Raw genomic sequence first — 14,178 nt, forward strand, 5'->3', positions numbered from 1 at the left:
TTAGGATAGGCCCAGCTGCTTGGGAAGTCACCAGGAGATGGGGAGACATGCAAGGATGTGAATTTTGCCCTCACTGTAGAGTTCCACCACACCAGGGGAGGATCCTGCCAAATCCCTGGCCAAAGATGTTTCTTCTGTTATTAACAGCAGCTGATAATTAGGGGTTGCTCTTGCAAGTCCAGGAGCATTTCTAAAGTCAAGGCAAGCTATAGTCTTGACTGAACAGTTGTAAGACCTTTAACCAAGGGCATTAAAATAGAAGCTTTTATGACTTCTGTCACATAAGATGAGCTGTGCTTTGAAAATAACCCAGGTTCCAGAAGACAGTGCATATGAAAGAGCTGCTTTACAGTATAAATGGGATGGATTGATATAATCAAATCTGTAGGAAGTGAATATAAAATATGGTCAGTATTCAGAGTGAAACTGTGAAAAACCTGGACTTTTTTGTACACAGGCTGCTCAAGATTCTTAGGCTCTCCTTGAAGTGCTGGCCCATGGGAGTTTCCAGGCCTTGATTCTCCAAGGAATCCCAAAAGTACAGCAAAAGCTGCAGGGAAAAACAAAAGGATAGCAGGGTAGTTGTACTCAGAGGACCTAATTCCTGTTATTCATGTAAATGTATGTTTTATTATCTCTCTGTGCCCATATCTTTCTCTATTCTTGGTCTGCTTAGATTGAACCTTCTCAGAAACACCAATCATATTTGGGCATCATCATTGCCATCTTTCAATAAAACTATTCTTAATTTTGAAAAACGAGTTGGGCAATAGGTAGGTGCTTTGGCTAAGGACTCAGGAAAATGGACTTCACTTCTCAGGTGCAGCACAAGATTCCTGCATGAACTTAAACAGGTCTTTAGCTGGATTTCCACTTCCCACGAGTAAAACAAGGAGTTTTTCTTATTTTCTGTGTCTTGCCTGGTTGGATTTGAAATTCTGTGGTGCATAGGCCTCTAACAAAGTATATTTATCTACATGCAGGACCCAGAACAGGGGGAACTCAGGCACAGTCTCTGGTACAAGGCTGTTTTACATCTACTGGTTAGGACTGAGTTTTGCTCAGGGTTGAAGATTTGCACATTGTTTTGCACCTTTTTTCCCAAGCCTGGAAGACAAGCCAGCTTTGCAATTCAAAACTTCATTCAGGATCACCTGTGCTTCTAAACTTTTTTTTTTTTTTTTTTTTTAGTCTGCCTCTTTAGACAGTGAGAAAATGTGAAATTGGATAAACTTAATCTGTTTTTGTATCTCACTGTCAGAACTTTACACAGCTCAGATTTTCACCGTACATCCATGACAGATAAAATCACCAATCTGGATTTCTTACTGAAGTTAAAATATTGGCAGAAGTGTTGTTCAGGTATGGATTCCTGAATTTAGTCCCTATTGTTCATGCTTAAACATTGTTATACACATACCAGTGGGGACAGAAGGAGATTCTGACACTGAGTCTGTTTTCAAATCACACCATAAATATGGATGTTTTTACCCCGCAGTCAGTCCTTTTACTCAAAAGCAGAAACCTGGGATTCAACAAATCTAACAGCAAACTGCCACGCAGGAAAATTCCATTTGAAGCTTAGGTGGCAGTTGTTATTCCCTCTTCTTCTTCTTCTCAGCCTTAGAAATTGCCTTTCTCTTCCCACTGCAAAGAGACCTCCTTTTAAGTGCATTTCCCTGAGGAAATGAGAATGTGTATCTACTTAATTTAAAAAGACTGCACAGAACTGTTTTGGAAATTTTCTAATCTGATGATGAGCTGCAGTTGCTCTCACTGTGCTGCAGACACTGTACCAAAACAAACCAAGGTTTTGCTGACACTCTTTGCTCTCCAAGTGGATTCTCATTTTCAGAAAGGATCAATACATCTTCCACTACAAAAAGGTCAGTCAGGTCCTTCTAGCCTTCAGCAGATGTCTGAGCTTTGTTTTGTATTTTAATGGGAATCACCATTGAAACTGAGACACTTGTTTCAGCCATTTAGAGAAATGGGGGGATTCAGATCAAGATTTCACACTTTTTAAACTAAAGTAAAGGTGCTGAGCAGTCTTGGTTGAAGGAGAATAACAGGTAAACAGAGCTGGGGGCCGGTATTTAGTAATTGCTGAGAGCAGCTCAATGGTAAACAGATGAAATGCAGCTCTGTTTGTCTGGAGAGCTGAAGAAAACCCCAAGTTATTCCTCTGTTTTTCATTCCTTACATCATGAGAAGTGGGCCATCTATTTAAAAGTAATGGGTGATACTTTCTGGGAATTAGCAGTGATGTTTAGACTCCCTGAAAATCATAATCAGCATGATGTTATTGTTGCCTCACTTCAATCCTTCAAAATACATTCTGTTCTCAAACTCTTCAAGTTAAATGATTTCATTAAAAACCTTCAGGCCTAGAAAATCATAGTTGTCCATAATATTCTCAGCTAAAATTAGTTACATGCTGTGTGAATGTTAATGCTGTGTCACAGTAATGGTGTTGTCATGTGTCCTGTTCAAATGGCTTTGCAAATGTGAACTGTTTCTCCATCTGAATTATAGTGAATATCTATTTTTATGTCTCATTTCCCTGTCTGTGATTTAATATTTTGCCTAAATACAACAGTATGTATATTTTATTCTATGCTGCTACCACCCCACTAAAAATTTAGAGTTAATAGAAGAAAAATAGCTTTGTAGATCAGTGAGTGCTTCAGAGTTCCATCCTTATGCCTATGCATGTTTTAAAAAATACTTCATAATCAACTTTTTTGCAAATATATCAGTGATATAAATGCTAAATACATTTAGAGTGTTTTTCCTCTGATGAAATAATAATTAATCTCTCTCTTTTTCATCCTTAACTTTATTTCATTGCTGAAGGGGTCCTGTGCAATGGCTTTAAAACATCTGATAATTCTGATTTACCAATCAATATTAGTCATATATTGCCAAAACATGGGAATAATTTTCTACACATGACATTAAACTAAAACTATTTAGGACATACATTTTGATACAGGATTTTTTTTTCCTAGCTTGTTTTTGCATAATTAAAGAAAAAATCTTAGGAAGATGTCTAATTCTTCTTCACAGTTCCCTTACTCTAAGGAACAAATATAATGAGTCCACTGTGCTATTGCTCAAGCTTAAATCCAGTGCTGGATGAAAAAAAATTTACCATAGCTTCCATTTTGATTTTCTCAGGAAAACACTTCCTTTCACCCTTTCAATTTTTTTATGTTTGTCAAAAAACCCAAATCAGTAATGAGTCAAACTAAAATAGATTGCACAAAATCCACTTCATGCTTGTTTGAATAACTTTTGCCTGGAATTCACACTGCAGATCTCCTGAGACCTTCTCATCATACTGACCTTTCCTCACCCTGCTGGGTCAGAAACAGGGCACTGAATGTTCTGGTGCAGCTCAGAGGCTTCGCTTCTGACCACCACCAAGCAATGCAAACAATTAACAGGAGCTTAAATGCTTGTTAAACTCCAAAAAATTGAAGTACATTTGGTTGGATTTTGGGCCTACAGTTTATATCCTATACATTTAATCAAAGACCAGTGTGACTGTTTTCTCTAACAAGGAACTGTAGCCATAATTTGGAGGCTTTAACCTCCATTCAGTCCTTGTTCAAACAAAGAGCAAAATAATGGCCAGGAATGAGGGAGGAATTAAAGTACCCTTTAAAACAACACCTAAATAAATGGCAAAGTCAAAACTCAGCACAGCAAAGTTGTGGCTTGCCTAGAGTTAAGCTAGACTGAAGTGATTTCCTGCAGATACTGGAAAAAAACCCAGGAAAACTCAAACCACCTTGGGAACTTTAAAGACAAGTCAAGCATAAATTATGTATCTTAAAGAGAAAACAACTTCCTCTTTTTATTATGAGTATTTTAATAATGTTTAATTCTATCACTGGTTCTTCTAAGGTATCAGAAACAAGGGGGCCAGAAAAGTTTTGCAACCAAATTTCTCTTTTACAGTCATGAGCTTCATCACTTTACTCCTCTGTTAAACACATCATACTTAATAACTATCAGTGAAACAGAGGTGTCAGTTTAGCAGTCGTTTCTAAACATAATTTTGGTGACAAAAATTATTTATTTTAAACATTTTAAACCTTTTTCCTGTTCCTGAATTTGAAAGGCTGAGATGTGTCTGCAGTATGATCTCAAGCACTAAATTCAGCTAGGCACAGATTTATTTACTACTGTAATTACTGTAGGAAAAATTCAGGGAAGCTAACAGCAGAGTACAGAAACCTGCTCAAAGGTTGGGAGCATTTTTTTGATTGCTGCAAAGGAATCTGTTGAGAAAACAGGATATGATTTGCATAATGTATCAAAATGACTGTTAGTTTTCCTTTATGAAGGCACAACAAACTTCCTGACACAGATAATATCCTAGCAACTCCATGTGGTAACAGAGACACCATTCCAGCAACAGAAATATTTACAGTATGTTTTTATGGCATATTAAGTCTCAGCTATTTTAAAAGCTGGAGGAATTGTTCTGTATTTCTAAAAATGGATGCTTTAGAGTAATCTTTTAGAACTATGCATAGTTTAGAATCCAATTGTTTCTTTTTTTGTGAGATGCAGATTGATTTTGGAGAAATATTTTTTAAAAGACATGATATTCCTGTCATTTTATATTGGTCAGTGTTTTCAACAAATTTTCGGCAGAGTGGTAATTTTTTGTTAGACAAAGATTGAGAATTTGGAGTAAGAATAGCTATGTGGCAAGATTCAACTTTTACTAAATAAATTAAGCCATGAATAGATATTAAAAACAGTCAACAGAAAACTGGGGTCAGGCATCATTTAAAATCTATATTTTAAGATCCAAATAGTCAACTCCCATTTTATGTAAACCATTATTTTTTTTTTTTAAATGGCATAGCTTATTAATCGTAGTCTATGTATACAATTGATGGCATAATTTACATACCTAGTTTTAATCTGGAAAATTTTTATACCATAGGAAATTTGCATGCATATGAAACTCTTATATGAAAAACTAAATAATTTTGATAGTATGAGGTGGCTTTACATCCTGGGGTTGGTTACTCTTATCTTCCCATTCCATTACAGTCAACAGGACTTCATGGGTGAGGAACTTCCTGAGACCTCTTCCTGAAGAAAGTTTTGGCTGCAGATGGATAATTAGGTAAATGTGGACATTTCTCCTGAGCAACATTTTTCTATTTATGTGCTGAAATGTCTTCCATGGTGCCTCACCTCAAAAAGTGAATATGTAACCCATCTAAAGCTGCATTAATGGGTGAGAAAAACCAGCTTGAAAGTCAAGATCCAGTTGTATTTCATAGAAACCTTTTCCTTTAGTTGCAACTCTGGATACTTCATTGTTTTTTAACAATGTTTTAAAACTGATCAGAAATATCAAATTAGAGAAGAAGTGCAGACCTGTTTCCTGTGAATGAGCTCTGCTGAACACATTTCCCTGGCATCTCTAAGAGCTGGTGATATCTCATCCTTTGTGGAGGACACCACATTAATAACCCAGCATGGCAAACACTTGTATATTTATGCTCTTGCAGCCTTCTCATTTTAGGAACTGAGTGATTCGTTTGCCTGATGACCCAAGTCAAGAAAATGTGTGATCAAAGTACCCTATCATCAATCATTTCCCTAACTTTAAATACATGTCAGGTCCCCATGATGCTGACCAGTCCTTTTGGTCACTCTGAAAACTGACTGCAGCTGGAAGAAGTGAGATATAGTTTTAAAGAGTATTTTCACCTATTCCTCCATTCCTCAAGATAAAAATGTCAAGACTAGGCCAGGCAGCTTATGATTTTTTAGCAAATGGAAAATAAAGCTCAGCACACTCAGCTACCATCAAAACTAGGAGCTGCAAGAATACTGAAAAGTATTCTGTGAACACAGGAATCTGTGTGGAGTTTTGCCTAATTTGTTTCATTAACTCTGTCAGGAAATATGATATAGTGCTCAGGAACGTAAACACTCTGACTTACAAGTTTGTTGCCATACAAGTAGAGGGCTTTTTCTCAAAGTCATGGCAGACATGAGTGTACACAAAGATATGCTGCATAGCAGGGGAGGCCACCCACAAAGTTATGTGAATTTAATTTTTGATTCGCATTCCTCCTCTCCCATAAAAGCCAAGGTGGGCCATGGCTGTTTTCCCATAAAGCACTGAGAATGCTCAACCCGAGTCATTTGGGCCTTGAACAGAGGGAAAACCCACACACACCCCCCATCCCCCCCTCCAAAGATCCTCTTTTTATACATCTGACAGGATAACAAATTCCCCAGAGGAAACGTTCAGGCTGAAGGAAGCACTGCAAGGATGTTTTCCTTCTGCATTCTAAAAGAAATTCCCTGGCTGACATCAGACCTGGTCCCCAATGCCAGCCCAAGGCCCAGCCACAGGAGATGGCAGTGCTGGAGAAAAGGCAATTTTGGCTCTTGGCACCTTTGTTTTACAGCTGCTGAGGAGGCCCTGTGGGTGGTCGGAGCCTTTGGCTTCCCCTCTGCAGCCCACAAGAGACAGAAAGGAGATAACAGCAATGGAAAAGGGAGAGAGAAAGTGTCACAGAATGGACAATCTGAGACACATGGAGCCAGATTCTCCAGAGCTAAATTAACTTGTCCCCTGGTTATGCCAATTTGTGATTTTGATGTCTTGTGAAAAGTGAATTTTATGTCACAAAATAAGGAGCAAAATTAACCCCTAAACCCAGATTTCTACTGAGTACATTCTTCCACTTTAGGACAAACAAGCACCAAATCACGAACAGCACTGGTCTATTTTCTTAACATAGGCTAAAAACTTGTCCCTGCTCTTTTATTGTTATTTGTTGCTGTGTTTACCTGGAATTTGAGCAGACACTTCTGCATTGTATGACCAGCAAGTGGCAGTTCTGGGGTGTATGCAGCCAGTCACTTTGTTGTCTGAGTGGTTTTAAATCCATGCAGAGCAGTTCCTGGCATTCCAAATATGTGTATACATAGGCATTGTCAGGTCATTTCTTTTTCAAGTTACTACTGGATTCTAGCAAAAATCCTAGGAAAAAGCTCACTATAATTCCTTGCAAGTATCATTGGTTTAGGAAGATGAAATTGGAAACTGGGGTATTCCTCTCCTGGAAGAAGTTAAAAACAACTTAAGCTCAGCAGATCTGTTTTAATTCTGTCTATGTTTTGTCCTGAAAGCGAGGAGAAAATATCTTCTCCTTATGATGTTGACAGTGTTGGTCCTTGATCTGCATCAGATGGCAAATACACAGATAAATTTTGTAATCTAGTGGAGGCAAAATTAATTTCTCTGTTCCCTGCTTTCTTTATTGGGAGAAAAAAAAAAAAAAAAAAAAAAAAGAGAGAGAGGGAGCTTTGAGGACAAGCCAGTGCTTTTAAAGGAAGGTGTGAGTTCATCCCTGCTCAGTGTCTAATGACATTAAGGGTTACCTCTCCAGTGTCCTCTTAGGCTTTTCCCAGCAGCAGCTGGCTCTGTTCTGTCCTGACAGACACCCTGAGAGTCCCCAGAGGAGTCAGCCAAGGTCAGTCCTGTCCGTGTGGGGCTCTGCAGCCTTTCTGAGGGCACCCCACCCTCATCCTGGGTGACCTGAACTCTGTAATGTACTGATGAGTCCCAGAGCACCCTGGAAGGCAATGCCAGGTGGGATATGCTGCATTTCCTACCATGTCTCCTCAGAAACTCCCGTCCTGGCAAGACCTGTGGTGCTCTTATTCTGCATGTGAAGTTCAACCATCACATGGAGGTGGCAGAGGGACACCAACGTGGAGCAAACAGAAATCCTTTGCACTATGTTTGCAGGAAATAATTTCTGGTCGTGCTTAACAGCCACATCTCTGTGGAGTTCACTGACCAGAGGGGCCAAATAACAGAGAGGATTCAAAGGCAGCAGCTGTCCCCTTTCCCTGAGGGACAGGATGACCCTGACTTTGCAGGGCTTCTGCCTCTGAGGGAGCAGATCTGTCTGGGATGATGCAGAGGGTGGCCCTGGGAGTCAATCTCATGGTGTAAGTTCAAAGAACCTCATCCAGCAGCTGCCCAGTGGAGCTGCAAGTGCTGGAGGGCTCCGTGCTGTGCTGCAGAGCCCAGGAACTGCCTGAGGCAGGTCTAAAGGGCACAGCTGGGTGACTCCTGGGTTAGGAGGGAATGGGCAGGGAGCCCAGGAATAGATGTCTTACTGTCCACAGGCCACAAAGCCCTTTTCTATGCAGAAGGTTGCTCGTTAAGCACTGACAGTGTGGGACAGATCAGATCTGGGTTATTCCAGTGGTCACAGGTGATTGAAAACCTGACAAGCTGTCTGAGCAGTATTGGATCCAGTATTGTCCTGACCATCAAACTCTGTCAAACCCTCAGAAGGAAAAAGAAGGTTCTGAAAAGCATTCATCCTATCAAATGCTGTGACAGATTGTCCCTCAGAGGAGGGATACAGAACCAAACCTCTAAAGCAAAAATCACCATTTCTGTGCTACCCTGATTTTGGCAGAAATTCTCCAAACTGACCAAAACTGCAGCTCTTGGGCCAGTGGTGACTGTTCTGACCTGCTGAGAGTGAGGACCTGGTTCAGCTGCTCACACACCTCTGTCTCATGCCCTGTGAGACACCCCAGCCTAGCTAAGATACCCACATGCTGCAGTCCTCGCAGGACACTTCTGGGGCTCCAGGCAGAAATCAGGCTGTATACTTTGGAGCACCTCAGGTGGGCTGTGGGGTATCATGATCAACGTCTTTGCATTGACCTTCACTCAGAACTAAAAAATCCAGACAAAACACAGTGATGGGCATTGTAAGGGAAGCACAAACAGAGAGGAGGGTCCTTCTTTGTGTGCAGATCATTTTTCCCAGGCGTGTTCATGGTCAAGCCCGAACTTCTCCATATCATCACCTTGTTCGAGCATCTTTTCATTTACTACACCAGGATCTGAAGCTTCCCTGTGGAACTTGAAGTTGGTTTCCCATGGGGATTTGTGTGATCTTCAGGAGTTAACATCCTGAGGCTGAATTAGCTTTAGCACCTCTTTATTGAGTGGGTAAATATTTACATCAAATTGTCCAGACTTTAGCATAACAACTTCAATTCCTCCTGGCAAGAAAGCCAGCACAGGTCACTTTGTCAATGACAAGGCTTCCAGATAATTAAAGAACACTCACTGACCACTAATTTATATGCATTATAACTCAGGCTTAAGAACCCAAATAGAATAAACTTCACAGACACTAAACACTTATTTGCTATGACACTATTTACATTTGGGTCTACAGAAAGCAGTAAATCAAAAAAGGACTTTAAATGAGGAAGAAGAAAGAACAGTCTTCCTTTTCCCAGTATTAATATTTAATTACCTTTCAGACATATGCACTTTTGGATGAAATTCCTAGAAATAGGAATTTTACGTAAGGACTTGAATGAGCCAAAAAATTAATGGCTAAAAATGCTGCAACTGCTTTTTCTGGCATAGTGGCAGGGCCTACTGTGAGGTTTTAGGGTGTGAGAAGAAGCAAAGGAAGATGCATAAAAACATATTAAAAGTGATTATTCCTGTGGCAGAATGTGCAAAGTGAACATTGCAAAATTATTTCCAGGAGTGCTATGAATTCTTCTTTGTGAGATATAAGTCAAAGAGAATAAAGAATACAAATAATATTCATTCAAAATGGCACTGTCCCCAAAACTAGGCTAGAAAAAAACACCTGCATAATCAAAAAGTTTGGGGGTTTGAATTCAGGTTTGTTTTTTTTTTTTTTAACCTAATAGTGAGCCTTGAAAAAAGGGAAACTGAACAGGAAGAAGTATAGCTACAATTCCAGGGGTCATTCATTTCTACCATGTGGAAATAAATAAATCAATTTCTGTAAATGTTCCTGGGTTTTAGTGTCTGATGCTTAAATTTTGTCACCATCTTTAACTTTCATCATATATGATTTTAGTTAAATGATTTTAAATTATGCAGTTTGTAACTATGTATGGAAAAATAATTTCCCTTTATTTTTTCTGCACGCAGCAATATCCAAACCAATGTACAAGTTGTTTTTTTTAACTTTGAGCCTAGTGCTTCTGCATTTCCCAAGGTATTTTATTTCAGGAAAATGATCATGAAGATATGCATTCTTGATGGCTTTTGTATTTCCTTAGCTGTTGTATCTTTTATTACTCATGGCAACAAATCAAAACCAGCAGAGGTGTCTTTCCACTTGCAAGCAGAGAGTATTATAACCACTTTATCACTTCATTAAATCAATTGTTGTAGTGATTTCTCAGCTTTTCTTGGCTGTTTATCCAGTCACTTTTGAGTTTTCCCAAACATCACAGGGTACAATTAGTGCTAATATAAGCCATTATCCACACCATTTTTCAAAAGAGAAGTATTTGATACATTTTTCAGTGCAGGAGATCTGTCAGTTAATAAACCCACCCGGAAATGCAGACACTTTATCTTCGTTCTAAGTGTAATTATTTTACATCCTGTTTGGTGTTGAGTAAATGCACTGCTTAAATGTGGAGTGTATTTTCTATGTGGGCACACAAGAATGGGAGGTACAAGCCCAGATGGATTTCTCATGGCAATAGACTTAGCAGATGTTTGTCTTTTATCCCTCTCAGGGCAATGAGAAAGACCTCGATGCCTTTCAGAACAGACGCCGAGGTGCTTCCTCTCGATGCCAGAGGAATTTTCACTCTCATAAATAAGAAGCCTTATCTCCAATGCTGAAAATGAAGGATATTTTCAAACCAGCCCTATCAGATGGGATGCAGCAGGAGGCAGCCTCTCTGTTTGCCCCATGGGTGTCAGCATCTCTGGTGCTCTATCACACAGCCCAAGGCTCCAGCCAGTCGTGGTGCCTCCTTCCAAGGGCTGCTCTTTCTCACTGCTTCCCATTTTAGGCAGAGCAGCCACGAGAAACTGTCCTGCTCTGGAGCTATTATTGCAAAGACAATGTCCTGACATTTTTTCAGCTCTCTATTGCTACTGGATTTGTGTGCTTGTGTTTATATACATTTTAGATTCAAAGGGCTCCCCTGTGCTGGAGTACATCCAGGCTCACAGGCGAGGTCACATAGGGAGAGTTCTTGCCAGCTTCTTGGGGAAAGGCATTTTCTGCACTTTCTGTACTCAGCCCAGGGCGACAATTCATCACCAGAGCAATCTTTGATGGGGACAGCCAGATCTTAAAAACATGCAAATCAAAGTAAATCTTCTGGAATTATTATGGTATAAGAAAATGTCCTCATCTAATACTCTCTCATTCCGGGAGCTGCAGAGATAAGAAGTCGGTCTTCTAACCCAGCCCAGAAAAATTGCCTCTGACAGGGGGCTTATAATCAAAATAGAAAAGAAAAGGCAATGCTAAAATGCTGTCCATTCAGTGTGAAAAGGGGGAATCTACCTGTGGTCCTGACCACACTCTCAGGCACCTTGACATTTCTCTCTAAGCGATGTGAAAATCAAGATCAAGTGAAAATTGATGTTGAGGATGTCTCCAGTATGAAGAACAAAGCCAGTGGCAGCCCCGTTAAGCTGGAAGGAGGAAAGCAGGATTTTCTCAGGGACATGCTGAAGCATTGACTGGAGGTACAGCAGGAGGGATGGAATAAAAAAGAATTTTTCACGGGTAAAAGCTAAAGGAGGCCAGGACTTTCAAACCAACACTATTTACCTCTCTGGAGGCTGATAGACTAAGGAATATAAATAAATGTTGGAAATAATTACTGGCTACAGTAACATCATTACAAACATTGCATATCATTGGAACTGTCTCCTGATCTTTCAACATCCAAGTGATGATTCCACAAGAAAATAAATCTTACAGCTACCAATCTCTTCAGGTGATTGAAGCATTGAGGCTTTCCCTGAGGACTCTTGATGGATACTGTTATGCTCAGGCCAAATATCTGTATTCAAATACCTTTATTCTTCCTGGGAATGTACTGGCAGCATCCTGCAGACTAAAAGAGGCTGCAGGGACAAAGAAATTTACCCTCAAACTCACTGGAAAATGAGTTGTACCATTTGTACCATCAGTTATACCATCTGATGCTGAGCCATGGGTATTTTATTCTCTCCAATAAAATGTGGATTTGAAGGCTCAACTTTGCTAAGTCAGTGTCATAAACAGTCCATACAAACTGAGCTTAAGAATTTTTCCAGGGAATTGAATTCCCACTGAAGAAATTTTGAAGCTGCCCATTTTCCATGTGAACTGGGTAATTATTTTCTTTCCTCTGCTGAGGAAATTGAAGTCACCAAAACAACTAAAAATCCTGTTCTAATAGTATACAAGCTGACATTTGTATAGATGCAATTGCAATTTACTTCTCAAAAGTTCACTAGTAGATGAAAATGTTGATAACACTCTTTAGAATATGAATCATGTATTTGTCTTTTCCTCTCTGGTGAAGCCTTTAGTGAAATAATACATGCTGAAAAATTAATGCTTCTCCTCGAGATGGGAGATGCATGAAAATGCTGGAGTTGGTTTCACCTGTGTTGGGCTAAATTAGGGGCTGTGGCATGTATCCATGCATGTATCCTCATGTTAAAATATGGTCTGTACAGTGCAAGAACAAGTGCCTTGATTGCAGTATTTTATTTCAGAGTGGTGGTTCTCAGCCTTCCTGTTTAATATCTTCATAATGGTCTGGGGTAGATCCCAGTACTGCTCAATTTTTTTCTGCTCTAACTCACATTTTACTGTGCTCAGGTTTTCCTGACCAAACCAGACTGGGATTTAATATCTTTAGTGTTTCAAAGGTTGCTTACTAAACATTAGCCTGGAATAACTTGAACTATTATTTTCTAAGACCTTCAGATTTGTCACTGGAACGCCGAGCCGTAGAATGACCACGTTCCAAACATCTCCAAAGCTAAAACAAAAGCCACAGTACAAACACATATGTCAAGGACTTGTGCTTTTTCACCATTCCTTTCACCATCCCACACACAGTTGTTGCTGTTCCAGCCATTTAGAAACATTCTCCCAACATTTATGTAATGCAAGTAATTCCAGTTTCTGCCTTCCGTGGGGTTGCCTCTGTGCCTCAGGTCTGTACATGTTTAAGTCTTAGCACTTTGAATTAGTTGCATGTGAACATGTTAATCGAGAAAGCAGTTTTAAAGACCTGTGATGTTTGATGAGGGGATTACAGAATCAGACCAAGAACAGGGCTCTATGAAAACTGGAATAATTTGAGAGTTGAAAGAAAAGGTCATGTGAATTGTGTTTGTCTTTCAGGACTTTTTGATGATGGAAATTTGAGGCACCTGAAGTCCACCTGAATCTTGGCCCAAGGAGCACAGAAGGACATTGTCAGGCACAGGTCCAGTGACAGGACAAAAAACCTGGCTGGGGCTCAAAGGAAACAAATGTCTCTCATATGTCTCAAGGCTAGGAATTAATAAAAATATTCAATTCAAAAGAGGTGTTTTTCAGACACATGTTTTAAATCCCAGCATAAAGAATATCTGGTGGTGAACAACCACAAACATCAGGTATTTGTACTTCTGCTTATAGAGTTGCCACAATTTCTCTACTTTTCTATGACTCTGCGACTTTCTTTTATGACAATGGAAAAATTAATTTTATAACAATACATACTCTGACAAAGAGCACTTGGTTTCAAATGTCAAATGCCACAAAAAGAGAGGCTTATTTTAACAATTTATTGCCAGTGGAAATGGGTGAAGACCCAAAAGGCCTGGCAAGATATTCATTGGTCTATCAGGCAATCAGAAAGTCCATGAGTACAAGCACAATCTCAGATTCTATTGTTGTTTCCAGTAGGACATATAAACCAAACAATCCACATTTTCCAAAACAAAGAGGGCAATAATCTTCTTCCTGAATTTCCTATCACTGAAATAAGCAGATTTCAGCTGCTTTCAGCTTCACCAGGCCAAACTGAAACAGAGCAGTCCTATCTGTAATTAGAAATTCATAAATCACTCATCTAGACTGTGTATTTTTTGTAATTCAAGGTAGGCAGGATGTGTTATGCTAACTTTTAAATCCAATCTATGACCTCCTGTGTTTTGAGAACAGGGCCAAAGATGGAGCTGGAAAATTAGTGTCTTGGTGTTACAAGACACACTGTGCATTTGTGAAATACAGTTTGGAAAGCGGCGCAGAGTGGCAGCTATTCACAAGAAATTTGATATGTAACAGATTTAGAACATTT

The 14,178-nt window shown here is 39.5% G+C and overlaps 1 long non-coding RNA gene across 1 annotated transcript; it reads left to right on the forward strand.

Moving 5' to 3' along the window:
- Positions 1-1,783: 1,783 nt before the first annotated feature.
- Positions 1,784-13,551, forward strand: LOC107205461. The gene is made up of 3 exons (XR_001521962.1): positions 1,784-1,886; positions 5,077-5,152; positions 13,236-13,551. It is a non-coding gene; the product is annotated as an uncharacterized LOC107205461 (long non-coding RNA).
- Positions 13,552-14,178: the final 627 nt, after the last annotated feature.

Source organism: Parus major, chromosome 5 (genome assembly GCF_001522545.3).
Source record: "Parus major isolate Abel chromosome 5, Parus_major1.1, whole genome shotgun sequence".
NCBI classification, from domain to species: Eukaryota; Metazoa; Chordata; class Aves; order Passeriformes; family Paridae; genus Parus; species Parus major.